This window comes from Camellia sinensis, chromosome 8, assembly GCF_055761805.1.
Source record: "Camellia sinensis isolate YWXY chromosome 8, ASM5576180v1, whole genome shotgun sequence".
NCBI classification, from domain to species: domain Eukaryota; kingdom Viridiplantae; phylum Streptophyta; class Magnoliopsida; order Ericales; family Theaceae; genus Camellia; species Camellia sinensis.
This window is the reverse complement of record NC_138968.1, coordinates 23,703,075-23,730,989: the sequence shown is the minus strand read 5'-3', so window position 1 is coordinate 23,730,989 and position 27,915 is coordinate 23,703,075. Positions and strand designations below refer to the sequence as shown.

General features: G+C 33.5%; 1 protein-coding gene and 1 long non-coding RNA gene across 2 annotated transcripts in view; both read right to left on the bottom strand.

Moving 5' to 3' along the window:
- The window catches only part of LOC114316937 (receptor-like protein EIX1), a 229,248-nt gene that overhangs the window by 105,661 nt on the left and 95,672 nt on the right, over positions 1–27,915 (bottom strand). The window lies entirely within an intron of this gene.
- Positions 6,971–10,602, bottom strand: LOC114316936 (uncharacterized). The gene is made up of 2 exons (XR_014337462.1): positions 9,527–10,602; positions 6,971–7,299 (listed from the first exon to the last, which is right to left on the bottom strand). It is a non-coding gene; the product is annotated as an uncharacterized LOC114316936 (long non-coding RNA).

Genomic DNA, 27,915 nt, shown 5'->3' with positions numbered 1-27,915 from the left:
GCCAACTTACAAGGTTTCATACACGACCAGAGTATACATATGGGGCATACATGTGCGGAAGCAATATTATTGAAATCTAAGTAGTCCATAAGAGCTGTGCATAGATCAAATGAAATGACATACATCTTAACATGGTTTACAATTTGATTTCAATAAGATAAATACATAATACATCTTGATCAAAAGGCTTCTCAAGTCGACATATACAAAAGAAATGAATTACAAAGCCAAGAAGCATGATCTTCAAGATGCTACAAAATAGGAATCCAAAAATATCTTGCAAAACACATCTAGACGTCACCGCCTTCTTGCTCGTCATCTACGTATATATAAGGAGAGGGTGAGCTTGGATACTCAGTGAATGATATTAGTAATAAATGTTTAAATGAATGATATTCGGGATTTTTATCAAAACAATACATATCATAGCTTGTACAAAATCAAGGGATGAACCAAGTTCATCTATCAAGTCTTTCAAAGCTTCAAGGGATGTTTACTAGCATCAATGTAATACAAGGGATAACATTCCGGACAAACCCACGCTGTAAACCGTCGGTGGCAAGACAAGCAAGGGTGCAGTTGCATTATAGTCCCCGGCACTAAGGACTTTCAAAACAAGGGTACTAGTTGCATTATAGTCCCCTAACACTAAGGACTTTCCAAAAATGTCATCAAAACAAAGCTAATACTTTATACAAAAACTAGGGATAATCATTCATGCTTGATCAAATACTTTTCCAAAACAAAACAAGGCTTTATCAAAACTTTATAACATAGTTTTATTAAAAATATCACTCACATAGTTCTTCGGGTGTTGGGATTTCAAGCAAGGATCCAAGGCCTACAAGTACATAATAAATCCCATTTTTTATTATAAAAATAAATAAATATCCAGATTGAGAAATCAAAATACTAATTTGTCAATTAGATGAATACCGAGAAAGATAAAATTCGACTAGGTATGTGAAAGTGAATCAAAGAAGACAAACCCAGATAGAGATTAACAAGTAAACAAGAGACGTTATGAGAAAAATGAGTCCTACTTTAGGTCTTTCTCCGGCGACTCTCTGCTTCTGCTCATGTTTATTTATTTATTTATTTTACGCCAAAACTAACCCTTCATATTACCCAACCTATCTTCTCTCCCATCCAGCCAAAGGCACCACACCAAATCAATTCATCACCATCGTAATCACCCACTTGTCTGTTGCTATCAAATTCTTCCTACCATGGTGAGAGCTTGTGGATGGAGTTTGATTGAAGAGAGCTTTGCCATCGCCGTTGTACGCCGCTATCGTCTTCTCTACCCTTGGGCCCCGTTTGTTTTCAGAGGTAGAATGGAGGGGATTAATAGTGAGGGGATTAAGTAAAATTGCTTTTGTTTTGATGATTGTTGTTAGTGTAGGAATTGTTAAATTATTTTATATAAAATAATAAAACAAATAAAAAATATAAAAAATTAAACATTAATATTTTTAAAAAAATTTCCAATATATAAAAAATAAAATAAAAAAAAATTTATAATCTTCTCACTATTTTTCTAATACCATCTCTACCTTCTCGTTCTCAATTCCCCTTCCAAGGCCTTTATTAATGCCAAAGGATTAGGAGTCCCTTCCCCATCTCTCAAAACAAACACTCCATATAGTAGTCCCACCTCACTATCAATCTTAATCTCCTTCCTATAACTCTAAACAAACGGAGCCTTAGGTCTCAACCACTCGTTTGTGCTTCCCTTCCCTCTTCCTTCCTTAGTTCCAAACCCAGATTCAAAAACGAACCACACACACCCCCCCTCCCCCCGGCAAAATAAAAATAAAAATAAATAAATAATCAAAACGCAAAACGACGTGGTTTGATAATAGATCAACTCGGCCATCCATTCCCTTGACTGTTGACGTGGCGCGCTCACAAGGAAAGAATTACAGATTGCGCTCTAATTTACCACCACAGAGGATGACATAAGAAAGCTTCGTTTGGCATTAGATATTGTAGTTAATTTTTTTGTATTAAGATTTTTTTAATTTTGTTTGATTTTTATTTTTTATTTTTTTTGACTTTTACAAGAAAAAAAATATAATGATTATGATTTGAATATGACATTGTCTTATTGACTTATATAGCCTATTTTATTTTATTTTTTATACTTTTTTAGTCCCAAAATATTTACCAAATGAGGACAAAGCAAATATAAAGACTATCAATATAATTTATATACGATAATAATACTCAAATGAATTTGCACAAGGCAGGCAATTATGTTGAAATCCAAATCTAAACGTTTTACGTTTAATATTTAAAAATTAAAATAAAAATTAGGCCTACTTATAATTGATACATGTTGTAATTAGAAAAGCCAAAAAAAAAAAAAAAATCAGAACAAGAGTGATATCACTATCTAATAATATATTGTTATTTATTTTATGACCTATTTGGCAAGATAGTTATTCTTTAAAAATGGGATGCATCCTCCATATATAAGTTTACTATTTATTAGGCCTCGTTTGGCAAGTGGTTGTTTTAGCTTATGAAAAATCTAGAAATCCCCTAGATGTTGATTTGTGATTATGTAACAATTTAAAGCAGAATATAACAATCCCAATCAAACAATCAAACAATCAAGACAAAGAGACACAACGATTTTAACGTGGAAAAAACCACAATTGGACACCTCCAACTGTGATCAAAAAACCACGGGCAACAGCCACAAGAACAATCCACTAAGAAGAATTAAAGGAATTACACAGGTATACTCTCAATTACCTAGCGAATCCACAACGCCTAATTGAACCAACCTCTATGTGCCTCTTCCAACCCCATCTTCACCACGGAATTGTCTTTCTGATGAGCCACTCCGGATTCCACCAAAGCTTCAGGCTCGAATTCTTCAGAATCCACAACTGAAGAATAACTCTCTCTTTTGTAGAACAAAACAAACCTTTGATGTACTCTCTTTAGATCATGAGTTGAATACTCAATAAAAACATCAAAGAAAACTCCCAAAGTATCCCCAGATATAAACCCTAGAAACCAAAAAGAAGATCTGGAGAAGTTATCCTAAAATCTGACCCAACACGCGAATTTATAGAATCTGTCCCGCGATCTCCGCTCGAGCTCAACACAGCCCGCTCGAGCGGACTGACCAAAAACTGCGTGCGAACAAACTGAGATGCGCTCGAGCGTGGGAGAATCCGCTCGAGCGTAAACTCACACCTTCCAGTATTTTTACAGGCGACTGCAGAGATGCTGAGTACTTCCAATCTCCGCTCGAGCTCCCTTTGTCCCGCTCGAGCGGGAAGGCTAAAACTGGAAAAACTGAAAAAAAAAATAACATGATCGAACAGGCAACTTTGAATGCTTTTTTGCATTTTGCTTCGGGGGCGCTGCCCCTCAACCCCGCCGTGGCGCTGCCCCGGACCCGCCAAGGGGCGCTGCCCCCTGGACCCCCGCGAGCTGACCGGGCAGCTCGATCCCCGTCATAATCAGCGAAGTGGCAATCTTGAAAGCTTTATCATCACAAACTTCTCTGAAATGCTTGATTCGGGTTGGATTCGCATCTAACAACTCATAGCCTCACAGAAATAAAAATGCGAATAAAATTACAACTCAAAGGAGTTTTGTCAAACGGGATTGCCAAGAAATAAAACCTAACAGCTTAAAAGTCAAAAAGTTACTAAAAAAATCAAAAAGCCAACAGCTTATATCAAAGAGATAAAGATTTTCTTTTCTCTCTACTTTTTACACATCTTTTCGTAAAAAATCAAAAAATCATCCCAAAGATACTAATTTTTTTACCTCATATTTTAGTCAAAAAGTTAAAAAGTTACTAAAATAATCTGTTCCCAAACGAGACCTTAATGATAGATAACGCATTAATGGTGACATGGTATCACCATGATACTGAATTCTCCATATATAAGTTTACTATTTATTAGTGACAACACATATTAATGGTGACATGGTATCACCAGGATACTGAATTTTTATTCCTAAAAAATGAATAACCATATTATACTATGACCTCTCTAACAAATAAGAAACATTATTCACGCAGAAATTTGAAACTCTCACGACGGTGTCCCACATATCATGTGAGAGCTTCTGTTTTGTATACCACAATTTTGTGCATGTAGCAGTGCTGCCAACAAATTAGACTCAACAACCCATTTTCAGACTTGCTTCCTCATTTCCCTCTCTCTCGGGGGGAGATCTTAGATTGTTGCCGAAGAGTAAAAGTTTAGTTTAATGGTGATATTGTTGATGTAATATCATCAACAGTACACAATAAAATTACATGATGTGAAATAAATTTTTTTAGATATCACGTATCTATGAAGCAAGTTAAGAAATAATTAAATGGTGATATCAAAAACGTGGCACCACCATTGTATTTAAGTTTTTGTTAGAACATGAGACAAGAAGCTTAATTGATAGACAACCCTAAACCATTTAATAATTTTTTTGTTTTGCACCTGTATTGTGGGCCACTTGAGTAATACTTGTGTTTTAACAGAGCAAAGGAACAATAAGTTTATTATTAAAAATTTATTTTTCATATTTTTTTTGGAAAAAATTATTATAAGATATTTAAATTAATTTTTTTATTATATATATTCAAAAGTCTAATTAATATTTTAGAAATTATTTAGGGGTAAAATGAAATTTTAGATAAAGTTTTTGTGCCATGTTAGTAATTTTTGTTTGATTACATTGATAACAGGATAAAATTGATTAAAATCAAATAATTTAAATATAAAGTTAATATTATTAAAAAAATCAAAATTTAATTTAATTTTAAGTAATAGTGCAAAAGATAAAATGAAATTTTTTATTCCATAAAATAAATGAGCATTTTTTATGTGTGTGATAGTTATCTTGTCCAACTTGTAATCATAGCATTCTTAGAAAACAAAACTATAGTTTTAAATTGAATAATTTAGTATCCGTACACTTGGTTTCTTAATTTAGTTTTTTTTTTATAAAATTTTGTTGATTTTTTCTATATATACATCTTAAAAAAATGATAAGTGTCTTAAAATCGTTGACTATAACTTTTAATTTGAATGAAAAGACTAAATTTAACCTAAATTTAAAATATAAAGATCAAATTATTCAGTTCAATAAGTCTCTGGGTTAATTTTTGATATAATCCTATGTCTTTGGTTGTAGACGAGAGGTGAGAGCTATGATCAGCCAATGGAGGAATGGATTGATCAAAGTCAACCTCACCATCAACAAATTAAAAAATGACCAACCCACTTTTTATTTGTTTCTTCCTCCTCTCCTCGTATATTTTTTTAAAAAGTTAAATACATGTTCAAAGTTGAATCTTCTAAAAATATTTTCATATATTTTCACATATCATTTCCTTCGAAGGGATTATTTATCCATGCCTTTACTGTATTTTTTTCTCATTTTTCTATCACTTCTTGTCATATCTGTGGGTCGAATTTAGCTAAGTCTAAAAGGTTCTTTGGTTGGTTGTTGGTTGTAATTATATGTTCACATCTGGTTGTCTGCGCTTTCCATGAAACTTATACTGTTGATTAGGATCTGCTTTACTACATCTTGTATTGGTTAGTGGTCTCCTTTCTCCTATTTCATATTGCATTAGTCCTACTGGTTCTTCTTTCGTATGCTGTGGGTTGCTAGTTCATGTGCTTTCTGTTGTTTGAGTATTCATATAAAATGTGTCTTCTAAGTTAGATTGTTTTGGTATTTTAACTATTTTACTAGGATATATTTTATCTTCTAAAATATCATCTACATATTCAGTATGAAATTCTTGGTCTAAAAATAACACTGCTTTATCATGGGTATCTCCCCTACCTATATATTCATAGAATCTGGTATCTAATATTTTATTCATATTAGAGTAAAATTTTTCAAATCTATTTCATTGATATTATATATCTTATTTTGTGATATTATTTTTTCTTTTGTCATTACATAAAGTCAATTTATGCCACTATGATTATCTTGATTTTCTTCCCTATCTATATTACTAAATTCATCATCTTGGGATTTTTCTAGTGCAACATATGTGTATTGAGTAAATCTTACTACATAACTTCCTTCTGCTTTTTGATATAATAAATTGTCTTGAGGGGCTAATCTCTTGTCTTAGGAAATCTCGTAAATTCCAATCTAGTGCTGCATTATCTTCTAAACCATATTTTTTAGTTGGTAGTGCCTCTATTCCTTTTGTGCCTAATATCTTAACTATTTGATCATTTAAGTGTATAATGGGTATTGCTTTCTGAGACCGCTGAGCCTAAAAATGCTCACTACAACAAATGTCACTTTTGGCGACTAAATTTTTAGTTGCCAAAAGTCAATTTTTAGTCGCCGAAACTTTTTGGCCACTAAAATTTTTGGTCACTAGATTATTCGTTGAACAGTTGTCGAGAAATGTTTTGGTGACTAAAAAGAATTTAGTCGCCGAAAGTCATCAATTGTTGACTAATTTTTTAGTCGCCAAAACTTTTCAAAAAAAATTAAAATCGCATTTTCAGTGACTAAAAAATTTTGTCACCAAAAAACTAAAATTATTTACAGTGACTAAAAGTTTTAGTCGCCAAAAAGTTTGTTGTTCATCTTATTTTTTTTAGCTACTAAATATTTTAATCACCCAAAGTTTGATTTTGTTTTTGGCAACTAAAATTTTAGTCACTAAACTTTTTGTTTTTGTTTTTTTTTTTCATTTTATTTATTTTTAGCTACTAAAGCCTTAGTTGCCTAAAGCCTGCTCTTTCTTATGGCTACTAAATATTTAGTAGCCAAAAAGTTTTTTTCATTTTATTTTTATTTTTAGCTACTAACTATTTAGTCGCTAAAAATATTTACTTCCTTTTTGTCTACTAATTGTTTAGTCGCCAAAAACATGATTTTATTATTTTTAATTATTTTGTCCACAATCTGTATGTATTCCGTGCAACTTGTACCATGTATATAAATAAAACAATACATATATTATCAATCATTCCATAATTTTCATCCATTTCACTTCCAACCATCCAAAAAGGAATCACTTTTAATGTCAAATTTCATACAAACTAAATATATTCCAACCTAAAATAATAATTCCATACAAAACATGTCCTCCGTACACAAAAAAAATATATTAGCAACCAGTTGCAGCAGCTACAGCAGCAGCAACCAACTGCATAACTCCAGCAGGATTTACAGTTCTAGCAATGTAGAAAGCAGCATTAGATGCAGCGGTCACAAATAGCTCCCAACAACAGTCCTACATTTCAGGCCATAACACAGCTACATCATGGCCAGATATAATGATACCTGAAAATAGAAGATCTAAACACCTAAAGAAAATCAATAGAAGAGAGAACCAATCAAACATTTTAGATTCTTATTTATTCTATTCTGGCAACGTTAGAATAAATAGTTATGCTATAAAAAAAATATATATATATATATATGCATTCTAATTTGTCAAGCGGATGTTATTCCTAACATCATTTGATGTTTTGTCTTATAAAAGAAACCTAATAAGAAAAAAAAAAATCAAGATTTCCAAATTTAGTGTTCTTGTTCAAAACAAAAAATAAAAAATTAGTGTTCTCGAGGGAAAGTTTTCCATTCCAAAACACAAGTACCAAAATGTGGATTCCTAGAAGACTTCTATTTTATTTGTTTAGCTTCAAGACATCTATTATCTTTAGAACAACACCAAAACTCTGCAGGACAACAATAAAAAAAAAAAAAAAAAAAAAACCTCAGATATCAAGATGCCATTTTGCTCACCCAGTATTTCAACATCAAAACCAACTTCTAACTGTGATAATATACATGAATGTGAGGCAAGTATATGGGATGAAATATAAAAAATTAATACATACAAGCATGGTAACGCAAGTAAACCACATTTGGCATGCTTTTGAGCACTCAGGAACACTTGACACAAAAAGTAACACATTTTCAGCAGATGTTAGATTAGTAGGAGTCGATGGATTGGGTCAGTAAAAATAGTTCTGGACCTTTTTAGGTTCTAAAAATTAACAAAAACATAGAATAATAAGTTTACTTTCATTCCCAATTTCAAAATTTGCATAACCTAACCAGAATTTTTATCTATAGTCCATACACCATATTCTGTCCAGATTTGACACACTTTTAGGAAAATGAGCATTTGTCTCAATCTACCCAATAACTTTTGTTCAAATAAATTTTGTTGGAAAGAGGACTAAAAATGATAAGTTTTGACATAAGAGCCAACCTATAAGATGATTTTTCTAGATATTTTTATTTTATTTTAAAATACACGAAGTGGACTGTTTTCTCGAAACACACGGCTAGATTGTTTAAGAAAATTGTTTAGACTATGAAAACATCTAATTAGGGGCTACCAAAAATGTCACATGCTCTAAACACCTCAAAGATTATCCCCTACATTCAGTTTTGAAAAAGAAGTAAGTTTGATATTTTTCCAAGAGTGATAAAGTTGCAGCAGTCATGAAATCAGCAAAAAATACAAGGTTGCGTCACTTGTTCATACTAACACCTAAAATTACACCCCATTGCCAAGCATACCAACATTTCATACACACACAGGACATGCTAGGAGGTCGATTAAGAAGAGTATGCAGGATTGGAGAGGAGAAGAAGGGTGTGTAATTTACCTTGAGGCTAGCTTTCAAGTTCTACTTCCTTACTCTCTCTCTCTCTCTCTCTTTTAAGTCTCAAACTCTTACTCCTCTTGCGTTAGCCGCTCACAGACAAGAATGAGGGACTGAGAGAGGTGAAAATATATATACATAACTATTAGTGGTTTGGTTGGCATATATATCTAAGAAAAAAGTGAACTGTAAATTAACACAGCACTTGGGAAAATTTTATGAAGTTGGAAGAAGAATATTAGTTCTCTTTTAGCCTACTGCTCCCTGAATCTTGGAACCCCACACCTCCAAAACACTGATTTTCTTTTATTTCACTTTCTACTTTTGTTTGATGAGAAGTTCTTCACAATAGACTTGTCTGTATGGTTATACACTTCTAGTCAATAGACTAACATCAGAAATATGATCTTGCATGTGCTTATTAAACCTGGAGTGACACTTGTAAATATATATATACAATATCAATATCCATTTCTGTGATTCTGTAACAGTATAGATGACTCAGGACATGACTTCAGTGGTCCAATCCACAAACCAAATATCAAATTGGTGAACTACAACGCAAATTAGCAAAAGCCTAGGCAATAGATCAATTTTAGATTGACACTCATTTAAAGCCAGTGAATCCAACTACTGTACATTCAACATTGGTATGAACTTGCATGTTTATTCCATCTTGACACACTCCTTAATATTGACAAGAAAAGATCAAACAAAAAAATTCACAATCTTTATGTAGTTTCTAAAAATTAAGATTTGACAAAATGCAAGTAATTAGAACAAAAATTATATACATTAAACAAAGAGAACTAAGAGTGGCCAAGAGCTACAAAAATGAAATAGAAAATTAAACATGCATATGGTATGAACATTTAACATATAAAATTTACCAAGGCATTAAAGAATCAACAAAAATCCATATTAGCGCCCCTGCACAATCTCTTTCTCCCCTGCAATGAATTCTTGGTCAATACCTTTGGAGTTAGGACATGTGAGGTGAAATTTTTTGATCAGTGATGTAAATAAATGAAGAAGGCAATACTTGGTCTTCCTAGTGCCCATGTTGAATGTAAAACAATAGAAATTAATGAGGACTAATAATAACTAGATGTTGAGAGGCTTACCACTGGGAATGTGGTAGTAAATTTTCAGTGGATCTACACAAATAACTCTATCATCTGACAGGTCCTACAGTTGAATTAAAATGTTTAATCCACATGGAATATACTCTGCAATGCATTTTGAAAGCAATTGCAGAGTACCTCAACTATCCAAAGATTTGGTTAGAATCAACCAGTGCAATTAATGATCAAATAAAAAAAATTATAAAATCTTAGGCACAGAAAGTTGTTTTAAAGATCAAAGCAAAGTTGAGTAGATAGATTAGGAAATAAAGTCCCTGATATTCCCAATAATATAAAATCCCAAAACCAATTTAACACATCTCACATATATTAGCATCCATATTATATATGCTATTCATATTTTTGTATAAACTTACTTTGTATGTAAGTTTAATAACCATAAACATCAAATGTATTGGATAATGGCCATCAGGCAGAGAGTCCAATCTCTGAGGAAAATAATCGAACACATAATAGTCAATTACTAAAACCACAGAAGAAAACAAAAATATTAAGCATTCAAGTTCAGATTATAAATTTAGTCATAAATCTTGTTTGGTAACCCAGAAAACCCTTTGTATAGACACACAAAATTGGATCAAAACATAAACTCAACCATAAGATTACACAGCCATAAACTCATAGAGACAACCCATCAAATAGATACTCTACAGCGACATAAATAGCTTATAAATCTACGAACTTGTCAATTGAAAAAAGAAGATTGAGCCAAACAAACTAGCAATCGACCACAGAAGTAACGAATTGTACGCAAAGCCGCCGAATTCAAGTAATTATAACCAATCTAGGGTTGAATGTAAACAGTCCACAATGATAAATTCACTGGAAATCAAGCAAGCCCCCTCTTTTTTAATAGCTGTAAAACCAGTGTTTGGTTTTAGTTTTTTGAATTAAGTTTTTTGAAAATTAAGTTTTTTAGTTTTCGTATTTTTTTTGTTTTTAGTGAATATTTTTAAAATTTTAAACATTTTTTTTTTACTTTTTAGATGCACCTTACTTAGATGTATCTAAAAAATAAAAAATTTGTGAAAAAATATTTTAAAAAATTAATAAATACATAAAAATATAAAAAATATACTGAATTCTCGTATTTTTTTTTTTGTATTTTGGGTATTTAGTGAATTTTTAAAAGGTTTTCTTCACAAATTTTTTACTTTTTAGATAAATCTAAGTTAGGTATGTCTAAAAATTTAAAAAATTGCTTAAAATATTAAAAAAAATCAGTAAAAACAAAAAAAAAAAACACGAAAAATAAGAAAGTAGAATTTTCTGAAAAGTGTTTTTTGAAAAGAGAAACCAAGCATAGATTTAAGCTCCAGAAGGCTTATTTTTCAAGCAAACAATAGGTTCGAATGATAGATTGAAAAAGATATGGAATTGAAGCTTAAAAAAAGATCTCAATTTCTTGAGCAGAAAAAGAAAATAAAGAAAGAATGAATGAAAGAAGTGAGGGAGGCAGAGACAGAGATAGAGAGAGGGCGAAATAGAGACATACGTGGGGTAAAGTCAATCGTGGATCGACGGAGGTGCGACGGTGGTACTGTGTGCGATAAAGGTGATGCTCATGCACCCAATGCTGAGGGACACAAAACGAGAGAAATAGAGGTGAACAAAGGCGAACAGAGGCGTGAGAGAGAGGGAGAGGCAGAGAGTCATAGTGAATCGGTGCTCCGGTTGCCGGCGAATGCAAGGAGGAGCGACGGTCAGAGAGGGATGGGAGAGGAGCAGCGGAGAGGGAGAGGGACGCTGAAGGGAGAGAAAGAGAGAGAGGCACTGGTTTGTGGTTTGGAAACCAAATATATATATATATATATATTACACCATTAGCGACTAACTATTTTTAGTCGCCAATTAATTTTATAAATCCCTCCAAAATTTGAAATGTCTCTCTCCAAATATTTTAATTTTTTGGCGACTAAAATATTTTTTTGTCGCTGAAAATAAGTTTTTGGCAACCAAACTTTTGGTTGCCAAAGATAAAAAATAATTTTTTATTTTTCATTTGGCAACTAAATGGTTTTAGTAGCTAAAACTCAATATACGGCGACTAAAATATTTTTTTGTCGCTGAAAATATGTTTTTGGCAAGATAAAAGATAATTTTTATTTTATATTTGGTGACTAAATGGTTTTAGTTGCCAAAACTCAATATACGACGATCAAAATATTTTTCTGTCGCTGAAAATATGTTTTTGTTGACCAAAAGTGTGGTCGCCAAAGATAAAGAATAATTTTTTGTTTTACATTCAGCGACTAAATGGTTATAGTAGCCAAAACTCAATATACGACGACTAAAATATTTTTTTGTTGCCAACTCTAGTATTTTTGGTGACTAAATTTTTTTTAGTCCCCAATAATCAATAATCCTGACTAAAAAAATTAGTAGCTAAATTTTATACTTTTGCTGACTAAAAAAATTTTGGTCGCCAATTCCACAACTTTTGGCGACTAAATTTTTTTTAGTCGCCAATTTTGGTCGCCAAAGGTGTATTTTGTTGTAGTGGCTGTGCAAACTAATAAATTCTTTTCTCCCTTTTTCATTTTATATCCTGTACTATTTATTCCTATTTTTATATTTTTATGAATGGTTAAGGTTGGTAAAAGGAAATCTAGTATAAAATAAACTATTCCTCTTTTCGAATTCATATCTAATTCATAGCTGCCCAAAATACTCTGTCCTACATCATTAAACCTATCATCATAAAAACATATAAAGACTTTAGCTCGTAAATTTTCTTTGGTTAAAGCCTTAACTCTTATCACAACTAATCCTAAGTGGGTCATTTTGAGATGTTCATTTACAGCATAATTATAACTTTCTCTATTTATTAAATTTAGCTCTATTTTTTCATCTCCTTACGTTGCACTAATCATTTGTTCACCAAAGTGTTTAAATAAATATTGTTTGTTATGAATTTTTCCTAGCTTATATACATAGTTAGCTAGAATTAACTCTAGTTTTTCCTTTTAAAATTTTTCTATTCGCTGTTCTACATCTATAAATTCTTTTACTTTAACTTCTTCATCCTCATTACGCTTTTAACTGCTACTTCCTTTTACTAACTGTTTAAACATTTTTATTTTCTGTAAGTTCTACAAGCAGGTTTTCTTACTGCTAAACCTAATGGCAATTTAAGCTTTTCAAAATATTTAGCTATATCTTCTTCATTTATTCAAGACTGCACTTTACTTGCGTGTCCTTCTATTTCTTTTCCTTTTGAAGTACTAGTCTTTCTAACGAAGCTAAATGATTTTCTAAACTACGTAGTTGTTCTGATAATTCCTCAATTTTTTCACACAACTGAACAAGAAATAAAATTTCTATATTATTTTGTCTTACAAATATTTTATCTGACTGATTTATTCCTTGATAGCTACAAATTCCCTCTGGGTTATTATGAAAGTCTTCTGCTTGTTTTAAAATGGCCTGGTAATCTCTGTTAGCCTTTTTATCACAACTCATAAATTTAGATCTTATTAGTTGTTCTAAAATTTCTAAATAATCTTGAATTTGGTTGATCTGTTCTATTTGTCTTGCTATTTGATTTATCTGATTATGAATTTTTTCAATTGGTTGCTTAAATTCTAACTCTATTTGTTTCGAACTACTATTATTTATAGCTGAAATTGGAGTTTCTATTTCTAGCTTAGTGGGACATCTTTCTAAATTTAAATCTATTTGTTTTTGTAAAATTGAGCTACACTGATCTTGGATATAATATATTTTTATTTTATTTTATTTTTTTATCTTGATCCTTAATTATACTGCGAGTATTATGAAGATGGTGTGGGGACAAAGTAAAAATATTATTGATTTTATCTAAGTTCTTTTTAATATTTTCTGCAAAATTAATCTGATGATGTATAATACTATTTAGCTGAGAATTATGTTCGCTATGGAGCTGATGTGTAAAAGTACCTTCAAAATTACAACGAAATTTATTTTTATCTATATTAAGGCGATGGTTATAATTACTGAGTTCTAAATCTAAGTATTCTACTTTTGTCATACACAAAATTAAATCCTACTTTAAAATTATTGATAGCTACTATAATATGAAACTTATAACTAAATCCTCAAATAATAAAAACTATTCTATTTCTGTAAGCAAAATGCATAAACTACCTTAAACTGTCCTAAAACCGAACACTGTTCTAATGTCAATTTTTTTTTTTTTGGGAGGGGGGGGGGGAGAAGTTAGTGGTTTACCACTATTTTGATGTTAGGCTGAGAATTATTTGGTTAATTCTACAGTTACGCTAATATTAAATCCTTAAGCTGCCATATTAGTTGTTGTAAGGTTTCTTGTTCTATTGCTAACTATCCATTTGTTTGTGTGACTTTCAAACTATAGTGTACTAGAGATTTATCGGAGGCTAATGGTAACAAAAATTGATATCTTTGCTTTTGATCTTCTAATTCTTGTATATGCTCAATATTGGATCTGATTTTATTTTCTAATTCTTGCATATGCTCGTTTGACATAGTATATTTTTATTTTCTATTTCTTACCTTTCCATTTCTGCCTACAATTTACCCTCAATGCCTAACTACGGCTCACACGGGCTCTTCAGCTAAGGTCACTCAGTAATGAAATAGAAAACAATAGATACTATGAAGGTTTAAAGCATGTAATATTAATGAGCAAGCAAGCATTCCATAAACTTAGTTTTCCAAAAAGAAAATAAATTTTAGAACATAAGAGTTATCCTTTTGAAATGTCTAAGGAAAAAGAGAGATTACCCACACTTTATATTAATATACATTATACTTACAAAGATTATGTTACAGACTTTGAGATATAGGAAAACCTTGAAAGACTTTAACACTTGCAATTTCTTTTTTTATTTAAAGACAAGAACTTGAGTAAACAAGTTGGAGAATTTTTGCAAAGAAAAGTGGAGAGAATTTACATTGCTTCATCCGTTGGCATGAATGCCAATTTATACAATACTTATTCAAGAAAAAACAAAACCAAAAAGCTAACCTATACCTAATCTATTGAACCAATACGTCCAAATGTTTACAAAAGTCTACAAACAAAGTCTACAAACTAATAAAGATAAAGACTAAAAAGTCTTTGTAAAACTACAATTATATACACATTTTCAGGCGCACTTCTTATTCTCTTAGACACCAACTACAGAAGGAATCAATAAAGAGTTAATATAAGGATGCTAGGTATTGCTTTGGGCCCCATTGCACATCATTCAATCCTTCTCCTCTTGATTCTAAAAAAATAAAAATAAAAATTTAACACCATAACACATGTAAGGATTCTCACAGCTTTTCTTTAATGGAGCAGGGTTGGGGTCATCTGCTCTATTAAAGTAATGAGTGAAGGAGAAGCCTTACCACTGACAAAAGCAAATAATTACAATAACTGTTGTCAGTTTTTGAAGTGAATTTTGCTGCATGGTGAAGAGAGGCCGACTGGCTATTTGTCTTTTTCTTCTGAGCATCTTGATGTCAATTTTTGATGTGGACATGTAGATGCTTGGATGATGGAGAGAGTCTTCAAAGCCAATCTATAGACAACTTCCGTAGATACAGAAACTTAAAGAGTCAAAAGTCTAAAAACATATGAGGCTAAAAGTCCAAAATAATAAATGAAATATGGACTTTGTGACTACAACACTATAATTATAAGACTAAAACTTCCAAGATCTCTAAAAGAGTCTAATTATATCGAGCACACTGTTTTTTTTCCCTTACCTATACATTCTATCTGAAAGGTCTTCAAGATCTGCTGATGAGAGTTGATTGGAAAAATCGTCCCCGATCATCTGGTTCATTCTCCCATAGGTTATCTTTTTTTTTTTTTTTCCCAGTATTGGTGATTCATGGGAGACACTATGCTGATAGTTGGGATGACGACTTTTATTGACAAATGTTTCTCTCCTGAAGGGAAAACTTGGAATGGCCAAGTTAACAATATATCTTCTGATTTTTATCTTCTCAGACAAGACGACCACAGTTTCCATTATACGCTAATAGAGGATTATTAGAAAATTTCCCCCATTTATTAAGCTGGCCTTTGAGAGAAATTTTTCTGCATGGCCATGGTCTTCGATTGAGAAGTACTGGGTATCTGGGAAATGTTGAAGTTCCTCTGAAGTACATTTTATGCTTGGCGGGAATGCACCTTATGCCTTTCCATTCTAGTAACTGTTGTCAATTAATATTTCTACAAATGGATAATGCTCTTCTATTACACAATGCACTTAATAAGCAAGTTTATTCCCAAAATTATATCTGTTCTGGATCTGAAAAAATTATTCTAGAATCAAAGTCGTAACCTAACAATTGTGCGATTGTTAGACGGCGAGTTTTGCCTCTAATCTTTATCTCCAGTGGCTCAAAATTTGTTAGATTTATTTGGCAAAGACAGATGCTGAAATCAAGATTACACTAACATCTTCCAAAACATTCTGGTCTTTCTCTACATCATCCTTCTTGTAAACATGGTTGTTGTTCATCATCGTAGAGATAAGTCCATTGATATGCCATACGAGGGCACTGAACTCCTGCTATGGAAAGGTTCTGAAGAAACTATTGTATAGTGATTAGCTCACTATTTTTGCTATATTTGGCTAGGGTATATATATATATATATATAAGGTTTAAGGTCTTCTATTTCTTGGCTTTTCTCACAAAAAGATTGACAGATAGAATGCCTGAAAAAATACATTATAGCACTCAATAGTTCAAATTCCTTACGGGTGAGTTGTCTGATTTCTAGGTTTGGAAAGGAGTGGTGCTTTATCTGAAGTTAGTTTTTTAAGCTGGCTAGTTAACGTTCGAATGGTTACTCTTAATTGTTTTTCTTCGTCTCGGAGCTGGTCTAGCTTCATTGACCTTTTTGCCTTGATCCATAATTTTCTTAAAATTTTTGGTAAGGCCTTCGTAATGTCTACACAATTGAAGAGGATTTTGAGAATTTGGCTGAGGGTTAGTACTACTGCTTCCTGTTATCTGACTAACTGAAACTCCACTTGTAGCAAGAATAGTTGACTGCATCTTGCTTAATGTGTCCAGATAATCTTTATCTGCTTGGCTAATAAAATAATTGGTTCCTATTTGTCTGCGAGCATATGTACTGGCTGAATCAAAAATCATAAAATCCTTTGAACTGAGGTGAGGGAAAGTTTTTAATTGAAGGTTCAACTTCTATCCAGTCATGGTAAATACCGGGCTTGGTTCCTTTAGCTACTACATAGAAAGAATAGGTTTTAAACAAAGGTTTATTTTGGATTATTGAAAAATATATATTGAGAGAATTTAAAGCTAATAATCGTTTAGCTGGGTAGTTAAGGTTATCCCAAAGGTTATCTAAAAGACATTGTTGAACTGGGTCTAGGTGGATTCCTGTTAATGGTTTGAACTTGGTTCTGCCTTCATTAATGGGAAGAGCAAAACCCCCAAAGTTCATTGTTTTGCTGTTCTTCATTATCTGCACAAAAATTGAACTGGTTATTTTTTTTTTCTAAATAAATTTTCCTATTTCGCCAATCTGTTATGTAACGCCCTCAAAATAACACATAAAACTCGTCACTACACATGCAATTATATAACAGAAAACAACCATTTATTCACCAGAGTAGTTCTTACAATAGTATTACATGTTAACAACAAAAGCAAATGCCCTATGGGCTTATAGCTTTCCAAGCCAACAGCTGGTTACACAAAAGAAGAGTACTAACTCTACACAAAATAAGCCCTTGGCTTGATATACATGTAATACAAACAAATTAAACAAAAGAGTCTTCAACTCTCATCATTATCTAAGCTATGTCCTTGGAGGCGGCATACTACTTGTACGTGAAAAAGATGTCCCATATAGGGTGAGCCAACGCCCAGTAGAAATAGGCTAAACACAATATGAGCAATAACTAAGACGTTAGCAATTGATAAATGTTCAAGTTCCATAAATCAATTCATAATCCATTTCCATTTCATGACCGCTATGTTCATGTTTCATTTCAGTTTCCATTTCTTATCAATTTCACAATTTACATCAACGGCTCAGAACCTGGCCAACCACTTATATGAGACAGTGACTCATATTAGACATTTCCCAATTTGCAATAGATAAACTTACTAGTTGTATCAACATTTCAACAGATAAGCATACAAGCTGTATCCACATTTCAACAGATATGCATATTAGCTATATCAACACTTCCAGAGATAAGCATATGAGCTGTATCAACACTTCCATAGATAAGCATATAAGCTGTATCAACACATTAACTGACAAGCATATGAGCTGTATCAGTGGAGTCCATCCCCTATCTCCTCCCAAACAACATCCGGTTTAGAGGTCCATCCCCTATCTTCCCCTAAACCCTGGAGTACATCCCCTATCTCCTCCCATATACACAACGTATATACACATAGGTCATATACACAATTAATCAATACATAACATTAATGTATTCTATCAACTGTCATACTCTATGACACACCCAATTGATTAGTTTTAGTTTGCCTAATCATCATGCATTGTCTACAACAATCAAAACCACCCTCCACCGGTAGTCCAAGCGATTATTTCTAAACAGATAATAAAAGCTCCAACAGATAAAATATCAATGTTTTCAAAAGTGAGCGATTAACAAATCCAACTCCACTATTCTACTATATAATGAGTCAATTTCATTATTTCCAACTCAATTCCATATAACCACAATTTTCCTAAATTAATCATACCAATTAATTTATACAACCAATTAGGGTTTTCTACCCCATTTTCCAATATTGACCCAATGGTCTATATTTCAACAACCAACAACAATATCATTATTTTGAAACTCATAATACACATTCTTGGAATCAAAATAACAAAACCCTCTTTTAACATTTCGAAACCCTAAGTCCCAAAATTACCCAACTTCAACACTTTATCAAAACAACCAAAAATCTATGTCAAAGACCATAAGAGTGAGTAGGAATCTCTACCTCAAAATCGGAGCCCAAGAGAAGAAGATGAAGAAACTCAACGTGCTCCAAAACTCAATATTCTCGGATCAAAGTGGAGCCCTCGACGATCCACACACTTTTTACAAAGGCCGGAGGATAGAGAGACACTCTAACTAGATCAAACCCTAGAGAGAAGGGAGTTTCTAGAGAGAGGAGCTCTCAAAATGTCTTTTTAGAAAGTAAGAGAGAGATAGAGAATGTAAAAAGTGATTTTAAAATGCCCAGCTGCCAACTGATATACGACATTCCCGCTCGAGCGGAGAACACAACACTCGAGCATCAAGAACAAAAAAACTAGGTCCGCTCGAGCGCAATAAGGCCCGCTCAAGCGCCAAGACACAAGAATAAAGTACATCCGCTCGAGCGCGAAAACCAGTCCGCTTGAGCGTAGATTTCCCCCTCCCAAAATTTACACCAAAAAGGTACTACCCGCTCGAGCGCTAGAGTACCCGCTCGAGCGCCACCGCTCGAGCATAAAAATCACACCTGCAGAAGTTTTGCAGGGACACGAAAAACTGGAAGTGTGCAATCTCCGCTCGAGTGCAACAAGGCCCGCTCGAGTAGAATGACCAAAAACTTGGCAACAAGATTTTAGACCAAGGTTCAACCCACTTGTTCGAAACAAGCCCAACACATCCTAAAACTCAAACAAACGGAATTAAAGGATGATAACAAGATAGATACAACTACCAACTCCATGGAACCGAGTCCGGAATACAACAGAACAGTAAAGGGACAACTGGGATCGCTATATGTTAACTTATTATCACTCCCTTTAATATGTTCAAATTCTACTTTGTATCCTTGTCCTACTATACAATCTAAAAATTTTGCCATTCTTCTACTACTAATTTTACGCTCATTAAGTTTATTGTGAAATTTAACAATAGCTTCGTAATCAGTTCTAATTGTAAAAGGCTTATGTAAAAATAATCAAAATTTGTTTATTGTAAATACTACCCCTAATATGTCAAAATCTAAGCTGGTCATAATTGTATTTTTTTCTTTAAATTTTTCAGAACTATATCTACAAATGCGCTCTTTATTTTTACTATCATATTTGCTAGGTTCAGCTAATAGTACTATTCCCCATCCTACTTGGCTTGCATCAGTTTCTACGACTATATATTCTGATTCTAATAGAAGTTGTAAGTTGGGTAAATTTCTACAAATATCTTTAATTTTTCTTGCTAAAGCTTATCTTGTTGGTTAAAATATTTTTATCTTGCAAGTGTAGCCTTGCTATATAGAGGTCCTATTATCTTGCTAAGGTTAGGAATGTACATTCTTGCATTACTTAGAATTCTTAAAAATGATTGAAGTTGTTTTGTATCTTCTAATTTATCTGGATAATCTAAAATTTTCTTTACTATGTGGGGTTGTAGTCCGCTTTTTCCATCTCCTAACTCCATTCCTAAAACTTTTATATGAGGTTTATTTAATACCATTTTTCTTTTACTAATTATTATTCCGTTGTTTATAAATTCTTCTAATACTACATATAAATGATCTATGTGACTATTTTTATCTAAGCTAAATACTAATATATCATCTATGTACACTAATACAAAACTATATTCGTTAAATATACTATCCATCTTACACTGAAATATGGAAGGTGCATTTTTAAGTCCAAAAGGCATGACTAGCCATTCATAATGTCCTTGTGGGCAACAAAAGGCTGTCCAAGGTATGCTTTCATTTTCCAATTTTATTTGCCAAAATCCTGATTTGCAATAAAATTTGCTAAATATTCTTGTTGTATGTATTCTATTTATGAACTGATCTTTATTTGGTATATTGTATTTATCATCTTCTGTGTTGTCATTTAACCTTTTATAATTTATAATCATTCTAGCTTTCCTTCTTTTTATCTCTGCATGATTTCTTACCATGAATGTGACGCTTCTATGTGGACTATTACTAGGTCGAATTACTCCTAAATCTAATAACTCCTTAATCTATATTCTAAATTCTTCTATATCTGATGGCGTATGATCTATTTGTGCTGATGTAATCCTATAATCTTTATTTTTTATATCTAAACTAGTTAAAACTTTATTTCTTTCCAGTATTTCATGGGTTATTCTCCTAAAATTTTTGTTGTTTCAGCTAATCTTATTATTTCATCTAAATCATTTTCTGTTATTCTGTATACTGGTTTTTGCTTCAACTTTCCTATTTTTGTGAAAATTAATTCTAAGTTTACAAATTGTTGAAATTCTTCTAAGCTCCAATAGTCACATTTTTCTTCTAATTCAAAATCTTTTATGTCTAAATTTTCTAAAGAAATATTTGCTATCTCCTCATTTGGTATATACTTTTGGGCTAGCTTAGGAAAAATGTTTCTACTGGAAAATAAAAAAACTAGCGGGAACGAAATCTATTCCTATGGTACCATCACGCTTTGCATATAACTCTAATGAATGGGCAATGGTGCTAAGGGCATATGCTGTTGGTGTATATACTGTTTGTTTGAAGAAGCTGATGTTATTATGGTTGATAAACATGCCACCTTATAGACTAGGTATGAAATTAAGCCCTAATATGAAGTGATGGTTTTGTCGAGCATTCCCAATCCAAACTTGGGGTAAAGGGAACCATTCCATATGTTGAGTTTGTGAGCCTATATGATGAAAACTGAGTTGTGCTCCATTAATGCAATGTGTATATGCCTGCCTAGTGCCATCGGCTATATTGACTAAAATTGGGGTTGCTAAAGGCGAACCCCACCCTGGTGGAACTATATGTTGTTCAATGTATGATTTACTAGCTCTAGTATCTATCATGGCATTTACTCTAAGAGTTTTTTCTGCAAATTTGATTACACAAGAGATCTCAACTAAATTTTGCTTGGGTATGACAAGGTAATTAGATAGTAAATATGCGTTGTCAGACTGTGCTCGGAAATATTGACTAAAGGGTTGACAGTGAATGAGGTTGAGTAATTCTAAAGAGTGCATATGTTCTTTAACAAGTTAATCTTATAAGGGGTATTTAGTTTGAAATTGTTCTAACTGCTATTTAAGTTGTTTATTTTCTAATCCTAAACATTCTATATCGAAATTACCCTTAGTTTCTATCTCACGTATTCGTAGTCTAAGTTCTCTTACCTGTATCTCTAATTCTCTAACTGTTAGGTGTAATTCTTTGTTTTCTAGACTATGATCTTCTCGCATCTCCTCTTTATTTTCTAATGTTACCTTGTGTGTCATATTTAATTTTTCTAAACAAACTGTACAATAAGTTATATTGCATAATAAACATTGAACTCTCTTTTTTTTAGCTGGAAACCAATTACAATAACTGCATCTAGCGGTATCAAATCATAGTCCAATCCTAAAACTATGCTGACATGCAGTATCTGGATTGCATTCCATCATCATAAAGAAACTATTACGGGGAGAGGATATTCCTATTTCTTGGTTAAGTTGTCCTAAGAGATTGTCTATATCAGCTTCACTTTCTGAATCACTATATGAACTTATGGCTTCTATTTGATATTTATAATCACTGACTATGCTATAGATTTCTGAGTCATTACTGCTTATGCTTACTATATTTTCCTCTAAATCTTCTATAATATGTAATCTTTCTATCTGTTTATTAGTATTAGGCTTATGTCTTTTTGGGTAGTTTTTTTTTGCAAAATGATTAGGTTCTCCAGATATAAAACAATTGCATTTTTTGCGACAAGGTTTCCTAACATATCTTTGTTTTCTTTTATCTTTCTCTTCCTTAGGTAGTCGCTTATAATTTATTCTATTAAAAGTTCTACTCTTTTTGATGAATTTTTGTTTTTTTCCATGGTTTCCTATATGTTTTCTTCTAATACGTTTCTTTTTTTATATTTCCCATAATTTTTGTATTTTTTCCTATTATATTTATCTTCATATTTCTGAGGAGTGTATATTGTATTGTTACAGAAACCATAGTTTTTTTTTTCAAATCTTTGTGTATTTTGACTTGTATACATTTTTCTCTAAGCCTTCGAAATGTAAAAACTATTCTAGGTCCTATTCATAAAGCTCCTCTTATATTTAATTCTCCTGTGGCTATTCTTGCTAGTAAACTTGCATAATAAATTGACCATTGATTTTCTATCTCTCTTTCTAGTTCTCCTGATAATTTCCTAAAATATTTATTTCCTATTTCTTCATCAAAACTTTTCCAGTTCTGGTAGTTATGGCTAAATATTCTTTGCTATAAGGTACAACACATTTCTAACTTCCTAATGTTATTTGATCTAACTTGGTTAATACTACGCTTTGAATATAATCATTTCTTCTAGAAGGTGCATATCCTATAAGCATTTCTTTTATAAAACTAGTAAAATTTCATGGGTTATCTCCTAATCCTTTAAGTTGTCTAATGGTCTCCTCGTATTTTCCTTTAAAAGTTAAATCTATGTTAAAAGCTGAATCTTCTAAAAGTGTTTCCATATATTTTCACATATCATTTCCTTCAAAGGAGTATTCATCCATGCCTTACCGCACCTTTTTCCTATTTTTCTATCATTTCTGCCATATCTGTGGGTTGAATTTAGCTAAGTCTAAAAGGGTTCTTTGGTTGGTTGCTGGTTGTAATTATATGCGCATATCTGGTTGTCAGCGCTTTCCATGAAACTTACACTGTTGATTAGGATCTGCTTTACTACGTCCTATATTGGTTAGTGGTCTCCTTCCTCTTACTTCATATTGCATTGGTTCTGTAGCGCCCCAATAAAAGTAAACATTTAAACCCATCAATTTAGACATGCATTGATATAAGAAACAATCATCGTTCTATTCCACAGAGTAATTCTTTACCGGAAGCATTACATGTTAACAATAGAATCAAATGCCCTATGGGCTTACAACTTCCCAAGCTAACACTTGGTTGCAAAGAGGAGAGTACTAACTCAAATACACATTTAAGCCCTTGGCTTGAAATTACATATAATACAACAAAGATAACAAACCACAAACGTCTGCCTGCCTCTAGCCTCCCAAGCGATGTCCTTGGAGGTGGCATGCTTCATGTACCTGAAAATGGTATCCCATAGAAGGTGAGCCACAGCCCAGTAGAAATATACTAAACCAACTATGAACAATGACTAAAAGATTAACAGTTGATAAATGGTCAACACTTATACTTCCATTTACATCTTATTACAGTTCCATGACGGTCAAGTCTAGGTTACAATTCACCTTCCATTTCTTATTCAACTTTGAGTTTGAAAACAAGGTTTATACTCTGGCCAAAACATTTGATGAGATTATAGTTCATCACGGGAACATCTTCGAAATTCAAGATGGATACACATTTTGGTGTTGTACCAATAACACATAAACTACTTCCATGCTTCACAAATGATGATGATATACATTTTAGTGCTATATCAAATCAAACAAACTTTTCAATAGGTAAGCATATGAGCTATATCACTACTACAACAGATAAGCATATGAGTTATATCAACACTTCAACAGATAAGCATATGAGCAGTATCAACACTTCAACAGATAAGCATATGAGCTGTATCAATACTTCAACAGATAAGCATATGAGCTGTATCATCACTACAATGGGCGAGCATATGAGCTGCATCCCTGGGTCCATCCCCCATCTTCCCTTAACCATTAACCGGTTTAGAGGTACATCCCCCATCTTCCCCTAAACCGTGGAGTACATCCCCCATCTCCTCCCATACACAAGTAATGCATATGAACACAGAATCACATACACAATCAATCAATACATAAAGTTAATGTATTCTATCAACTGTTTGCACATAATGCATATAAACACATTGGCCATATGCACAATCAACCAACACATAAAGTTAATGCGTTCTATCAACCGTCATGCTCTATGACACATCCAATTGATTAGTTTTAGTTTGCCTAATCATCATGCATTGTCTACAACAATCAACACTGTAACGCCCTCAAAATAACAACATTAAACCCATCAGATAATACATGCATTGACATATAAACTAACCACATTCTTTTATTCATTAGAGTTCCATTACATAAGTATTACATGTTAACATCAAAACAAAATGCCCTACGGGCTTACAGCTTTCCAAGTTAACACTTGGTTACAACAAAAGAGTACTAACTCGTTTACACATTAAGCCCTTGGCTTGAAGTTACATGTAATACATCAAAAGTTAAGCGACAAAAGTATGTCCGCCTCTAGCCTCCCAGCTATGTCCTTGGAGGTGGCATGCTACCTGTACCTGAAAATGATATTCCCATATAGGGTGAGCCACAGCCCAGTAGAAATATACTAAACCAACCATGAACAATGACTAAAATATTAGCAATTGATAGATGGCCAACACTGATACAATCACATAAATCACATAGATGTCATATGATTTATGAGTCCAAGTTTCCTTTCATTTTCCCTTTTTCAACGGATAGGCATATAAGCACTACCCACATTCTCAACAGATATGTATAACAACAATATCCACAGATAAGCATAAAAGCTATATCCACATTCTACAACAGATATGTATAACCACAATATCCACAGATAAGCATAAAAGCTATATCCCCACATCACAAAGATAAGCATATAAGCTCTATCATCACTTCTTTAGACAAGCATATGAGCTGTATCTACGGAGTTCATCCCCTATCTTCTCCCAACACTATCCGGTTTAGAGGTACATCCCCTATCTTCCCCTAAATCGCGGAGTACATCCCCCATCTCCTCCTCTACACATAACGTATATAAACACATTGGTTCTATATACAATCACCCAATACATACAGTTAATGTATTCTATCAACCGTCAAGTTTCATGACACATTTCATTGATTAGTTTCAGTTTGCCTAATCATCATGCATTGTCTACAACAATCACGACTATCCTTCACCGATAGCCCAAAGCAGTTATTTCTAAACAGAAAATAAATGCACAAATGGATATTCAATCAAAATTTCATTTCCTCATTTCTCACCATTAATTATCCCAATTAATCAAACAATGTAATTAGGCCATTTTCCATAATTACCATTTCAACCCTTAGGTCCCATTTTCATCAATGATTTAACATCAATTCCATTTCTCTATGCCAAACATGCATCTAGGTTTATTATGAATAAAACCTCAACTTTTGTAAAATTACACAAAAGCCCCAAACTTTTACCAAATTACCAAACTAACCCCAACATCTCAAAATACCAAAATTTAAAGACAAAATCCATAGAGAGGAGTAGGATATCCCTACCTCGAAGTTTGAGCCAAAAAGGAGATGAAGACTCGAAGATCAACTTGCTCCAAATCCAAACTTTTTCAGATTAAAACAAAGCTCTCAACGCCCTCTATCTTTTTAACAAAGGCTCTAGACTAGATTCACACTCTAGGGAGATCAAATCTTAGAGAGGGTGTAAGTTTAGAGAGAGAGGGTCTCGAATTTAGGGTTTGATCAAAAAAAGAAGTGAAAAACTAAAGTTCAAAATCGCTACTGTCCGCTGATATAAAACACGCTCGCTCAAGCAAAGCCTTTGTCGCTCGAGCGACCAGACACAGAAAATCTCGCTCGAGCCAAGAAGTTCTCGATCGAGCGAAGAAAAACCCAGACCGCTCGAGCGAAGGAAGCTCGCTCGAGCCAAGAAAGGCAACTCTCAGGTCCAGAACCAGACGCAACACTCGCTCGAGCAAAGCCACCCTGGCTCGACCCACCAGACACGAACCTCACTCTCGCTCGAGCGACCAACTCCTCGCTCGAGCGAAGGTCCAAAAATCTGGGCAGCAACACTAGGCTCCCAAATACAACCAACCTGTAACAAACCTGCCCAACACATCCTATAACTCAAATACGAAGAAAAAGGATGCAAACAAGATAATAAACAACTACCAACATCCACGGACACATGTCCGGATCACTGTTCAACAAGGGTAAACCCGGGATTGCTATAACCTCCCCCCCTTAAAGAATTTCGCCCCCGAAATTAAGTACAAGTTTTAAAAAAAAACAGGTTTTCCTTCATTTTAGACAATGTTACAATTTAACATTCAACAATTCGACCCATTACCGGTCATCCCCTCCATTTAACAAGAGGCGTTTCACAATTTGTAAACAACATATGTACTTTCAACATGCATTAACATTACGCATTATCTTTCCAATTTCAACAATACATTCAACACATATAGTGTCACATTCAACTTCCATATGAGGCAAGTTCCAAAACATACTTCCAATAAACCAAAACATTTTCAATGTTTCACAACTTAAAACATATATAAAAGCTCTTAAGTTCAACAAAATTTAACTACAAGATTACATATCAATAAACAAGTCCGGATATTTCTCTCGGACTTCCAACTCACGTTCCCAAGTGGCTTCCTCCACTCCGTGATGTTTCCACAAGACTTTCACCAAAGGAATGGTCTTGCCACGCAGGACCTGATCCCGCCTATCCAAGACCCGAACCGGTCTCTCCTCATACGAGGCATCCTCATCTACCTCTAAATCGGTGCAATCCAGCACATATGATGGATCCGGCTCATACTTCCGAAGCATACTCACATGAAACACGTCATGCACTCCGGACAACTGCGGTGGTAAGGCTAATCGATAAGCAACCTCACCAATCCTCTCAAGGATCTCAAAAGGACCAATAAACCGAGGGGATAACTTCCCACTCTTCCCAAATCTCATCAAACTTCGCCTAGGTGATATCTTCAGAAAGACATGATCACCTACCTCAAACGCCAAAGGTCTCCTCCTACGGTGGGCATAACTCTTTTGTCGACTTTGGGCTGTAACAAGCCTCCTACGGATAAGCTCAACTTTTTCCGTCGTCTCCCTAACCAACTCCGGACCCAACAAAGGTGTATCACCCACCTCGGTCCAACAAACTGGAGACCTACACGGTCGGCCATACAAGGCCTCAAACGGTGCTATACCGATGCTAGACTGAAAACTGTTGTTGTAGGCAAACTCTACCAATGGCAAGTGCCTCTCCTACGTCCCACTGAAGTCCAGGACACAACCCCGAAGCATATCCTCGAGGATCTGAATAGTACGCTCGGACTGCCCGTCAGTCTGAGGATGATAAGCCGTACTAAAGGTTAACTTAGTACCCAAGGCACTCTGCAAACTCTGCCACAACCTAGCAGTAAAACGAGGATCTCTATCTGAGAC